The sequence below is a fragment of the Aplidium turbinatum genome, chromosome 1 (genome assembly GCF_918807975.1).
Source record: "Aplidium turbinatum chromosome 1, kaAplTurb1.1, whole genome shotgun sequence".
NCBI classification, from domain to species: Eukaryota; Metazoa; Chordata; class Ascidiacea; order Aplousobranchia; family Polyclinidae; genus Aplidium; species Aplidium turbinatum.
Window position 1 is genome coordinate 43,012,627 of NC_137472.1, and position 12,555 is coordinate 43,025,181.

Sequence of the window (12,555 nt, forward strand, 5' to 3'; positions counted from 1 at the left end):
TTCGAGGAACTTGTGTTAATGATGTAATGTTTTCGGGTCCTGACTTGTTAAACCCTCTGGCAGATGTCTTGGCTAGATTTCGGCTTAGTAGATTTGGTTTCGTGGCCGATATGACCAAGTACTTTTTTCACATTTTGGACTGTATGCTCGTATACCGTAGACCGTATGCTCCGGCGCAAGGTGGCGCCTGGGAGGCAATGGTTAAACAATTTAAAATTGCATTTTTTCACATTTTGGACTCTTCAAGTCGTAAGCCCAATTTTATTGAACTGCTTACGTACACAGGCAGTGCCGTTCGGATCGTGAACGAACGCCCTTTGGTACCTTTGAGTGACGACCCTAGGGATTTTACTGTCATCACCCCTGCCTCACTTTTGACCCCATACTTAGACCCATACTGTGCTGTTGGGCAACCACATGATCGTGACCAATTAAGAAGGGATTATCGGTTCAATTTGTCACTTTCTCATCAGTTTTGGAGTAAATGGATCGATTTTTACTTGCCAGGTCTTCAGGGCCGGAAAAAATGGCTAAAAATGGCCAAGAATTTGGAGCCTGGTCAACTTGTAGTGGTAGGTTCTCTCCAGGACATTGGTAAACGTGGGAAGTATCAACTTGGGAGGGTGCATGAGGTAGTTCCACAAATTAGGAAAGGGAAGCCTGTGGTTCGTAGAGCTAAAGTTGCCGTCTGCAACTATGATGAGAGTACGGGGAAAGTGAAAGTAGACTGTGTGTTGAGGGATATTTCGTGCCTCGCCCCCGTAAAGAACACGTAAGTGTTAGGGTTTGAGCCTGGTTTTGTCTGCGGTGGCCGACACTTGTCTGAGCCCAGAACAGTCAGTTATTATCGCAACAATTGTATATAGCGTCATTTTAGCGTGTACCTATGGTACCAATTTCATGTATCGTCGCGTACTATTCTTATTGCTGTTCATTCTTTGCATGCCCTTTGTATTTGCATATTAACTTAAACGTGAGTGATTCAAACAGTTTGTGTATCGTGTGTTTTTATTCATTGGCTCACAATTGTCGTCAATTCTTTTTTAGTTATGCCATGTTAGACTGTCATAACTAGGGGCCGCTATGTTCCCGACAATAGTTCACTAAATCAAATGTCATATAAAAACCGTTCAGGTCTACTGAATCTTAGCGTATTACGTCATGGAATTTTTCCTAAAAAATGAGCCAAGATTGCACCATCGTTCGTAAGACTTCTATCACACCTGTTGAGAATTGCTTCACAATGTTTCACTATGACGCCACAGTAACTGCGTACGTGAGTTTGAGATATAGCAATGTATTTTAGTCATTCGTAAAATGGTTGCTTGAAAGTTGGTCGCATATTTAACTGTTTGCTTAGTGCTTGCCAGCTGGACGAAAATTCCGTCTTTATCTAAGTAGTTTGTTGTAGTGACAAGTTTTTAGTGGTGTACGGTGTTGCGTCCCAATTTCGACAGCCAGGTGGCTAATTTTACAGAAATACAATTTTTAATAGACGGTTTCAAAAGAGTGTTTTATTCGGTCATTACATACAGACGAACGGATCCGAGAATCTTATGTTACAATTTTCCCACGAAGAGATTATGGTTTACCGCTGTGACCACCTATCAAAGCTTTGTCAGTCCTAGGATAAACATTCAAAACCAAAACCATATACGTTAATGTATAACATAACTTAGTAATAGGCTAAATGTAGGAAAAATTTGCAAAAGTGGAATTTGAAAAGGCAAGCTATACCAGGATTTGGTGCAACAACAACCAACACCGTTACCTATAATTAAAGAGTTACAGCATAGGTTGTTAGAGATTGCTTTTCAGCACGCAAGTAGCCTACTTCTTCAGGTTACTGCAAAGTATTGAAAAAGTTTCAATTTCAGTGATGGTTTTTGGGAGATTCTTCCACACTCTAACTACTAAACTGAATGAAATGTGGAGTTGATCTTTTGGAGAAGTAGGATTGAAAGCTTATTGGTATTATTGAGTAGCATTTTTTTTTTAGTCTACATGTTGTGATAGCTCAATTGTTGCTAACCAATTCGTTATTCCCGTCATTTTCTCATTCTCCGTAATTTGTCATAATTTGATTGCAAAAGAATAAACTGGTATCGTCAGCAAACATTACACATTGAGAGTGTATTAAACATCTTGAAAAATAACTTTAGATTAAAAATAATAGTGGTCCAAGGATCGACCCTTGTGGTGCCCCAAAACATAATTCTCGTTTAGCAGAAATTAAGTGAGTTACTTCTACAATTTAAAATCTGTTTTGTAAGTAACTTCTGAACTAGTCATGGGCTATTCCCCTAATACCAAAATAGTAAAGTTTGACTGTGGGGATTCAGAAAAAAAAAAATATATAGAGATCATTAAATATGCTGGTAATTAAATACAGACATACTACTTCTGTTGTAATAAACTTTGATCAATCAATTCCAGCTCTAATTTTCAAAGGTTTTACACAAGTTCTAATTGATATAAATGCAATTATTTCACCAAAAAGATTGCTAAAGTGATAAAATAGCAAAAAATCATATTTAAAAATAAATTAAGGAGAAATATTAGAATTGTTACAAGTTGTACAGAACATCAAAGCTACAGAAGTAAAGGAGTTTTGATGATATGAGTTGAGGTTTAGTACAAAAAATGTAAAAACGGTCTAGCATCACTGCTTTCTAAAAATACAGTTAGGCCAGAGCCACTAGTCTATATATAGTGGCTCCGGTTAGGCTACCAGTCAACTTATAACTTTATAAACAAATTGATCACAAAAATAGCTAATTTGTACAATTTGAAGTTGTTTTTTAATGATAATTAATCATATCTCAGTCCAGCACAGGCAATTTTTTTATATGACCGAATTTCCATTTGGAAACCTGTTTCTTGTCTCTCTTCTTTTCCACATACTTCTAACAATATTTCCACATATTTCCACAATAGGCCTATCACATATTCCACTTCGTGATTCCTTTGCAATTTTTGGAAAAAAAATTGTAGTCTTTGTTTTATATATTTTTTTTAGTTTACTGCAGTTTTTCTCCAGGTCTTAAATTCCACAAATCCAGTATTAAGACTTGGACCTGGAAGGCATTGGAGAATTAGCACTGGATTTCTACACATTGAGGATGTCATTCAGATGCGCAGTTACGACGCTCCTGTAACGCAAAAAAGGATTTGGACAACCAAGTTTACCAAGCAAGCTAGCTTTCATCCTCAATAACATCAAGGAAGCAGAACAGATGTTGAGAGACAACAGCGTATATTTCCTCACTGCCTTACTCCGTTGCTCCGAGCTATGCGTATCAAGATGTGTTCCCCTCACGACCGTCAGCACTCTTGTTAACGCACCATGGCCAATCTTCATACCAAGTTTCTATTTATACAAATGTTGAAAATATTAGATTAAAGCTATATAGGCTAATAAAGCTACAGCCTGGATATATATTATTGTTTTTAAGCCTATTAGTAAGTTTTTATTTCCTTTTTTTTCTTAAAATTTTTTGAAGGTGTTGCGATCGCGCCAATATTTTAACTTAATTACTTATTTCGATCTTAAAGTGCCTCTGACAGGTAAATAAATTTGCTAAATTTACCTAAGATACCAAAAAGATGACACTAACAAACTTCCCTGACCAACAAATCGTAAAAAATATCAACAGGCTACTAAGTTACACGCTTGCAAACTTTCGCTGACATCGGCGAATCTGGTACTCATTCAATTGCGAAAATAAAAACGGCACCACCGCTGTGACGTCACAGTAAGCGGGAAGGATACATTCTTTCTCTGCGATGACTTGGTAAAGTATGGTAGGCTACGGCTACTGCAAAACGTGAATGTGTGGGGCTCTGTTGGTCTAAAGCATGTGCAAATTAAGAATTACCAAAATGAAAAAGTGAACTTATTATTACTACCAGGTTTCGATCAAATAGGTTGAGTTTACTTTTATCAAACAGCATCTCAATTCAATTGAAATTGCAGTTTCATAGGGCTACAATTTTCATACTTTTTTATTTGTCCTAATCTGGCTATAGCCATTTGCAGTGTAACAACAGTATCTCACAAACAGTAGGCCTACCTTTAATTTATGGTTGAGGCAATGCCTACAAATTGCTGTTTATGTGACATTGTCAGTGACAAAGACCGTGTGCTTTCTTTTCCCACTTTCCCACAAAACAAGGTACTGAGAAGAAAATGGTCAAAATTTTCTTCAAGTGTTCGAAAGTGGGATGGACCATACAAAACTAGTCGTATATGTTCACTTCACTGAAGATGATTTTGTTAATACCACTCAAGTAAAAATGCCTACAGGCATGTGTTGGAGTGTATACTACAAGGTGATGCTCTCTGAAGCAACAATCGGATTGTGATGCCGTCATGCATTGTTTGGCGAATCCGAAACAATTTTCCTGATCCAGATGGCCGTTACACAGGATTTCAATGGCCAACTGAAGGCACATTATGAGAGAGAGAGAGAACTTTTATTTATTTTTGAATAGTGATGATGAATTAAATATGAATGATGATTCGTACGATTTCTTCATTTTTCACTTCAAGTATATTTTAGGTTTTGTAGGAACGTATCCAGTACAGTTTTATTAAACTGCAAAAAACAATAAATTTTCGAAAAAAGCAACCGCTTGTACCACCTCCGACCAAACTGTGATCCACCAATTACATCTAAGAAGCGTTTGTTTCATCCGTTGCTAACGAAGTCCACTTAGGATGACGTAATACCACCAAAGTCGTCCCAGAGCAGTGAAATATAGAGTTTTGCCTGTGGTGGCGCTGTGGAGCAGTCGTTTTATTAAATTACGCCCTAACCAGTCGAGCTACGAGATTAAGATTAAAAAGTTCGCTAAGCATAAATCTGCGCTAGGAAATGCTTTAAAAGGTTACTATACTTGGATCCAACCTGTCAGGGGCACTTTAAGCAAGTTTTAACGTTTGCGTTTCGTCGCTTTTATCGTTTTCTAGACCTTTGCTACGTTGACGTGTATTATTTTCGCTGTGATGGCCAGAAATAAAAAAACAAATGAACTGTTAAAGTCAACTTTCGTCAGTTGTTTCTCGGCAGCCGATTTGTAGCAAGAATTGACAGCGATAGACACCGTGTTTCGCCCATGAGGCTGGGCTTGTCAGTATCGCACCACTAATTCTGCCACAAAGGTATTCGGCCACCGCATTACCAGTCAGTTTAACTCTTATCTTTGTGGAAAGAAAAGAGCCAACAAAACCAGCAGGCGTCAGGGCAGAGGACATTGTGAAGAAAGGGGAGTTCTTCTCGGCTATCAGCACAAGACTGAGCACTCACTAGTACAGCGAGCAGTTGCGATTCGCTAACCATAACGGTGTAGCTTCCACGCTAGCCATTCAGACCATCCAATCAACAATATGTTTCTCGGCAGCCGATTTGTAGCAAGAATTGACAGCGATAGACACCGTGTTTCACCCATGAGGCTGGGCTCGTCAGTATCGCACCACTAATTCTGCCACAAAGGTATTCGACCACCGCATTACCAGTCAGTTTAACTCTTACATTATACATGTCTCATTGTCGTCGTTCGTATGAACCAGAAACTTTGCGGTCAGCCGAAAGGAAGGACTTGGAGCCAACTTTTCGCCAGATTGTCAAGTGTGCGGAGACCTTTTATTCCATTAGGAAGGGAATAGATGGGACACCCAAAGATGATGTCGTTGGCTGTTTGCTCGGTCGCACTGCACTGACACGCAGCAGAATCCCTCATGCCCCAGCGTGTCAAGCAAGCATTGAAGCGGACAACCCCCGTTCTTAATCGATTTAGTGTCACCCACTCCCACGCTGAAGCTTAGAACCAAGTGGGAGTGAGGAAGCCGCAGAGATAAAAAATAGAACGAGGAGGGATTTTATTTTTGGTGCAGTGCTCATTTCGTCAAACCAGGCATCTGACGTGCGGATATCAGCTAGCTGGAGTTTAGCAGCATGCCTTACAAAAGGGCAAAAGTAGCCTACATGTCTATAAAAATGTGTAGCGCCAGAGAGCTCTGTCTCTGACATCACGTTCCACGTCATTAGAATTGTTCCAGAAAGTTCTGGCCTTTGAGCACATACCGCGAACTGCTTTGCACGTCTCGGGAATTCAATTTAGTAATCAACCTTTTGTAAGATGCTATGCCGAATTCTTACCATGGTTCATCGTTATGTAGATTTGCAGTCGTGTTGCGTTGTACGATCTTATGTAAAACTCGCTATGCCAAACTAGAACCTTTCTTAAAGAAGCTTAAATCATGATTTTAAATCAGCATAAAAACTCAAGATATCAAAATCAGTATATCAGAACAGAGATATAAATACAGAGATAGGCAAAGTGGCCAACTCGTGAATCGATGTTGAAAAATGATGACGTCACCGTCACGGTGCGTGGATATGGATCAACAGCGATAAGGGAAAGGCTACGAGGCATTCAGTACAGTATTTCCGATTTCGGAGTTCACTTAGTTCACGTTTTGAAAACGAAGGTTATAAAAGCATACGATATATTTTAGGCTATAGGAAAATGGAAGTTTTATTTATGTTCCAATACGTCTTGGCTCACACGTTTTGTAGCCTACAAACAAATGGCATGTTGTTTGACAAAAGAAAAGGCATTCGATAATTCCAATCATGCCATTAACTGATAATTTCAATCCTTTAAAGGTTTGGTCAGATATGATTTCTTTTTTCTAATTGCCCTGGAAACTTGAGTGTCTGCATTTATCTGTTCATGCCAACTATTAAGATACGGCAAAAATTCACCTTGCAATCGTTCAAGTCTGGCATCAGTAGTTGAATAATATGGTTTAAATCCGGGTTACCTGCTGTAAAATTGCATGTTGTGTTCATCAAATCCAAGAACCTGTTAAACATGGAACAATATTGAGCTGTGGCATTAAAACCATACTTCTCCAACTCCATTGATACGCAGCGACTTAGTGTTTGGGCAGCAACAGCAACATTCATTTTAGAAAAAGAAGTCAAGTAAGCGTGACTATTTGATATTCTTGGCAACGTATTGCATCAATCGTGTTCCTCCGACTCGGCTTGCATATAAACAATTTCTTGCTATTTTTATAAGATGGAGCGGATCATTTAATAATTAAATAAATTAATTAAATAAATAAACCTATCTTCTTCAGTGAATGGATTTTTTACTTTTTCAGAACCAGATCCCAAAATTTCCAAACACTTTTGATTGTTTGCGCTACCATCACAAACAGTTCCCAGCACTTTCAAATTACAATGTATCTCCAAGCTGTCTACACCTCCCCAAACAATGCTCACTAAATTATGACATTTAGCTGTGTTTGTTGAATAAAAGGCCAGAGACCGACTGATATTTCCTGCAAAACTTTTAACATAAACCACAAGCATATAATTGGCCACATCTAAATCGGTTGATAAATTTGATCCATAGGCTAATCTGTAAAAATCTATGGTTTTTTCGGTTTCCGGTTTGAATACTAAATTAGATCGTACTTTCATTTCATCAAACATTATATAAAAGTATTTCTCAAAATCTTTGCATGAATCCATAAATGACGTTTTTTAATGCATCCGGAATATGATTGTTGAATGTCCCCGTTTGGTTTTGATGCATATGACGATAATCAAATAAAGTACGTTTTGATGGCAAGCGCAAAACTCCACGAAGTTGATCCGAGTTGATCATATGCAGAGGAACTTTTTAACTGCAGGCTGAGAGCAAATCGGATAATCTCAGGATGATATTTTGTTTTACAATTCTTTTGATTAACTTCAAGTTGACTTTCAAAAAATATTTTTTGAAAATCAGTCAACATTGTAACATTGTATGCTTTGTAATATACAATGCAATTAGTGCCAATAACCGGCTTTGTTGTAATACCGGGACACATTTTTTCTGGATGTGCTTCTAATTCTGTGATTTGGGCACCAAGCTTGTTACAGAACATTGTGTCCTGACTGTCCTCAGACACTTTAAAATGAAAGTTAGACACACTAAATTTGTATTGTAGCCTAATGTTGAGATATTTACAATAAGAACAAGGTCATTCTTTTGAATTGAAATATAATCTGCATGTTCTTGAAATTGCCACCCAATTTGTTTTATCCTGTTAAAAGATTTCCTGACATCTCCAATGTTTTCATGTATTGATGGTGTAATTCGGTTTCGGACCAGTGTTAGACGCATAGTGGATACAGCAGCTTATCGCCGGTTCTCTGTGGCAAGTTTAAGCATGGGACGGCACCAAACTTCAAAGATTTACTGCTACTTTTGGAATTTATTATTATGTCCTCTGCATTAAAGTGTTTCTCACAAATTCCAGCATTTCCTTTGTGAAGAACTTGTTTAATATTATCTCTTGGATCACGTTCATCTCTGTAGCTTACTTAAGTTAAAGTATGACATTCTTCAAAACTTCATTATGCCACACTTTGTAGGCTACTTCCCTTTCGCATAAACATTGACAGTTTAAATATAGAAAAACCTTTTACTTCTATCCGTGTGACACTGAGGAATTGGGCGATTTGAAGCTGGCATTTATAATCTAATAAATAACTGCAAATAAATAGTAGCCTATAATGATAACATTCCTGAAATTATGAAACAAATATGAATGATTATAACAACAGAATTCATAACTGTAAAATACACCACAATTCATAACCTAATCTTGCAAACGGCAATAAGAACTACCATGCCCATGACTAAGTAGTTAGCCAGGTAGTTTAAAAACTGAAACTCTTGCTAAACCTGCATGTTGCTTCCTACATATACTCGCAAAATAATCAATAAATCCAAAAGGGCTACTGTAATCTGCTAGGTTTATTGCCGACTGGTCAATAATACATACGGTAACTTAGCTTGATAGCAATTAAGTTATCTACCATATTTAATTTTCCAATAGACGAATATTAATGCAAGCTCTACAAAACTGAATTGGAACAATCAAAGTCCATGGGACTTCCTCACTAAACCTGGTAAACTGCTTGAAATTATCACGTTTTGCAGTTTGCGGGCATAGAGAGCTGCTGCTTGATCCCTATCCAGTCAACCGTGACCGCTTTTCAACATCGCCGCCTGTTTAAAGCGTACGCGGATTCTATTGCCTATCTCTTGTATTTATATCTCTGATCAGAATCAGGATATCAGTAGGCCTATGTCGGTATACTAAGGGTCAGAGATCAATGTACCAGTTTTATTGTCGCTACTGCTTTTATTTCTGCTGCCGTTAATATAACGTTTGAATCAGTTTAGTAGGCTATTGTGTTCAGAGTCTGTATGCTATGATTTTCGTGCAGCAGCTATGATTTCTGACTCAAGACTGTTAATAATGTAGAAGCGACAATAGCCTACTTTATGTCCAGTTTTCGGTGGTGGAACGTTAACCATTCGGGTGTTTTCTTTTCTTGCCTTTTGTGTTATTGGATCGAAGATTAAAATCATAAATAAATATACTTGTGAGCAAGCACTACTCGGTTGGATTTAAGTCAGTGGATATACAGCAGCAAAGTCGACCTCGTGTCCTATCATTCCTTGCCGACTTCGCCCAGGAATGTCGCCATCCCACTGGTGGCTACGTATGAGCGTCAGTGTTGTACGCGTCAATGAAATAATTGACGGCGTCAGCGTCAGCGCGAATTGCCTAAAAACGTTACGGCGTAAAGTGCTGCGTCAGCTCTCAAAGAAATTGACGGCGTCAGCGTCAGCGCTAACTTCTAGCGCTATTTTAGCCAGGGTCTCACAAAACGGAAGTATTTCAACCAATTTTAGGCTAATAATAGCTATGAATAAAGAGCTGGTATTATGTTTTGAGATTGTATTGTAGGCTAATTAGCTGCTTAGCCTATTATAGTTATTTCTTTGTATAGAAACACAAGCATTTCAAAACGTTTCTCTGACAATCTGCTGCGTTTGGGACGCATAATGTCCTTTCAAAGTGAAAACATGAGTTCCACAGCAGCGCTGGAATGGTATTGGTGTGTTGTATTTCAAAAACAAGCCTTGAAAAGGTTCACTCGGAAATGCATCACTGTTCCAAGCGTGCTGTGATGGCTTAGCATAATAAATCTTTTAACGAGGTCCACTGCAACAAAATCGCTCTTTTCAGGGGCATAGAGCTCTTGAAATAAAGTAGATCTTCAACCTCCGCGATAACATTCATTGATTTTTCGCTTTCTCTTTCTGATCCCTCGTTCTCGATAGGCTACTGCTCACGATATGAGTGATCACCATTTGGCGAACTTCTTCCGCTTGTATTTCAGATAGCCATTCGAACCAACGCGAAAGACGGTAATTTTGTTGAGTCGCGCTGGCCAAAATACATTGTGAAACTCTCATTGTGAAACGAGATAACAAAAAATGACGCATAGCGCTTGACGCTTAAAATTGGCAAAATAGTTGACGGCGCTATCACTTCCGTCAATTAAAAAGAAAAATGACGGCACTAGCCTCAGCGTCAACAAAAAGTTGACGCCGTCAAATGACGCCGTCAAATTGACGGCGTCAACGTACAACACTGATGAGCGTGTAGGCTATGCTGAAAAGCAGCGTCCGCTACACATGTATTGAACAAAACTTTTTGTTCACATTAAAGGATTCCTTGGAGTTTTTCTAATAATCCTATTTTTATGCCTTGATGCACCAATCTGGATGAAGAAAACTAAAAACAACAAGGATTTTTTTTTGAAAAAAAAAAACAACAGAAAAACAGTAGACTCAGAAAAACGTAGGTCTACAAAAGAAAAGTTAAAAGCGCCACGCCCCCACCATTTGTACGACTTTTACAACCTATAAGAAATTGAATGTTTAAGTGGTTCTTGTACAATTAATAATTTTTTTCTAGCCTACAGTTGGTTCAACAAATATTTCTATGCGAAGTTTTTGGTCTGTTAATTTGCAGGAACACTGTGAATTAGAGATAGTTTAATCCCCTCAATTTATTTTTCTTCGTTGCTGCATAATAGGCCAACTTTTTGATGAAAAATTGACGAGTTGTTTCAAGTGGATGGAAAACTACTCGTATTTAACACAACAGAGTGGCAAAGACGATCGAGTGAAAGCTTCATGCGGTGGAAATTTTAGCCTCATATTTTTAAAAGTTATTTTTGGGTCACTTTTGAAACGAAGAAGCTTCAAGATCAAGCGGCGCTGGTTCGACTCTCGGGGTGTGCGCTTGAGCAACGCACGTTAAGGACTGCTCTCCATTCAGCGGCATCTAATGGATGGAAAAGTTCCCCGGCAACAAGACTTCACAAATCGGAAACTTCACTCTGTCAATCTAGGTGACCGGGCCTGCGTCAGTGATTCAAAGCCTCTACAAGTATGCGAAACTGCCAGGATTAAGCTCTGCAAGAAGCTTTCCCAGTCCGAGGACAAAAAATTCAATCAATCAATTAGCCCTACTTCTTAATACATCTTCGAATATTTTGATCTGGCCGTCTTGTAAGACTTTAGCCTATTTTAGCTGAAAAGTTGCCAGTTCCTCAGTTCTCCTGCGGTAATAAGAGAGAGAGAGAAACCTTTTATTTTGTCTGTTGCAACAACAGTACGGTACAATTATATACAATACGAATAAAATGGTACCATAGCTATCTAAATACCACAACAGACAGGAAGCAGCGAAAGACTATATCAGACATCGAGTCAGCTGCTTCCCAGTTCTTAATGTGACAAATGTCAAGCATCATCATAATTAATAAGCTAGTTTTGAAGTCAGGAAAAATATTAGCAGTGGCAATTTTTCCGGTTGTTTTTGTTCAATTTTTAATTAAATTTTTCAATTTTAACTTTTCGTTTGCGAATTCGTTGTATGTTGGCTTGTTTCATCACTTGTAACGACTGGCCAGTATTCTGTAACAATTGGGCTGGAAATTTAAATACCATCTGGCAACGTTGCCTGGCTGTGGCTTAGTATTTGGGTTGGGAATAATTGGGATTTGTTGGCTCTTGGCTGTGAAGGATGCTACGCCTTGCTTGTCATCAGACTCTACATTCCACTTGACTTGAAAACTGGTTGATATTAGGCTAGGTCAATTTGATCACAAATTTAACTTGTGTATGGTTTTGATTTCCATGCAAGCTACCGTAATTGTTTAGATATGCTATAGTATATGAGATTGTAGTTCAGGGCTAGTTTCATGGAAGCACCAACCTAGTAGAACATTTTGACAGAATATCTATCCACTGAGAGTTGGGTTGCTTTTGTTGAGTTGGCATGAATTTGAAATAAAAGAAAAACTGTAGACTGCTGTTTGAACCCTAAAACTTATCATTTTCCTGAGGCTACTTTTCAAGGGTAGGTTACCGGTACTGTATTATTATCCGTAAAGTACGGTATGTAGCCTACAGTTTCTAGATGTTTTGCAGATAGTCAGTTTACAAGGTGTCACCATAACTTATAACTAATTTTATTATTTGTATGTTGCATAACTTTTCCAATCTTATGTTAGTTAAACGTAACGATTTAATTATATACTTGCATGACGTTCCACTCAAATCAATGAGCATACTTGCATTCTTTTTCTCAGTATAAATTGTGTTGCGATTTACATCATTTTA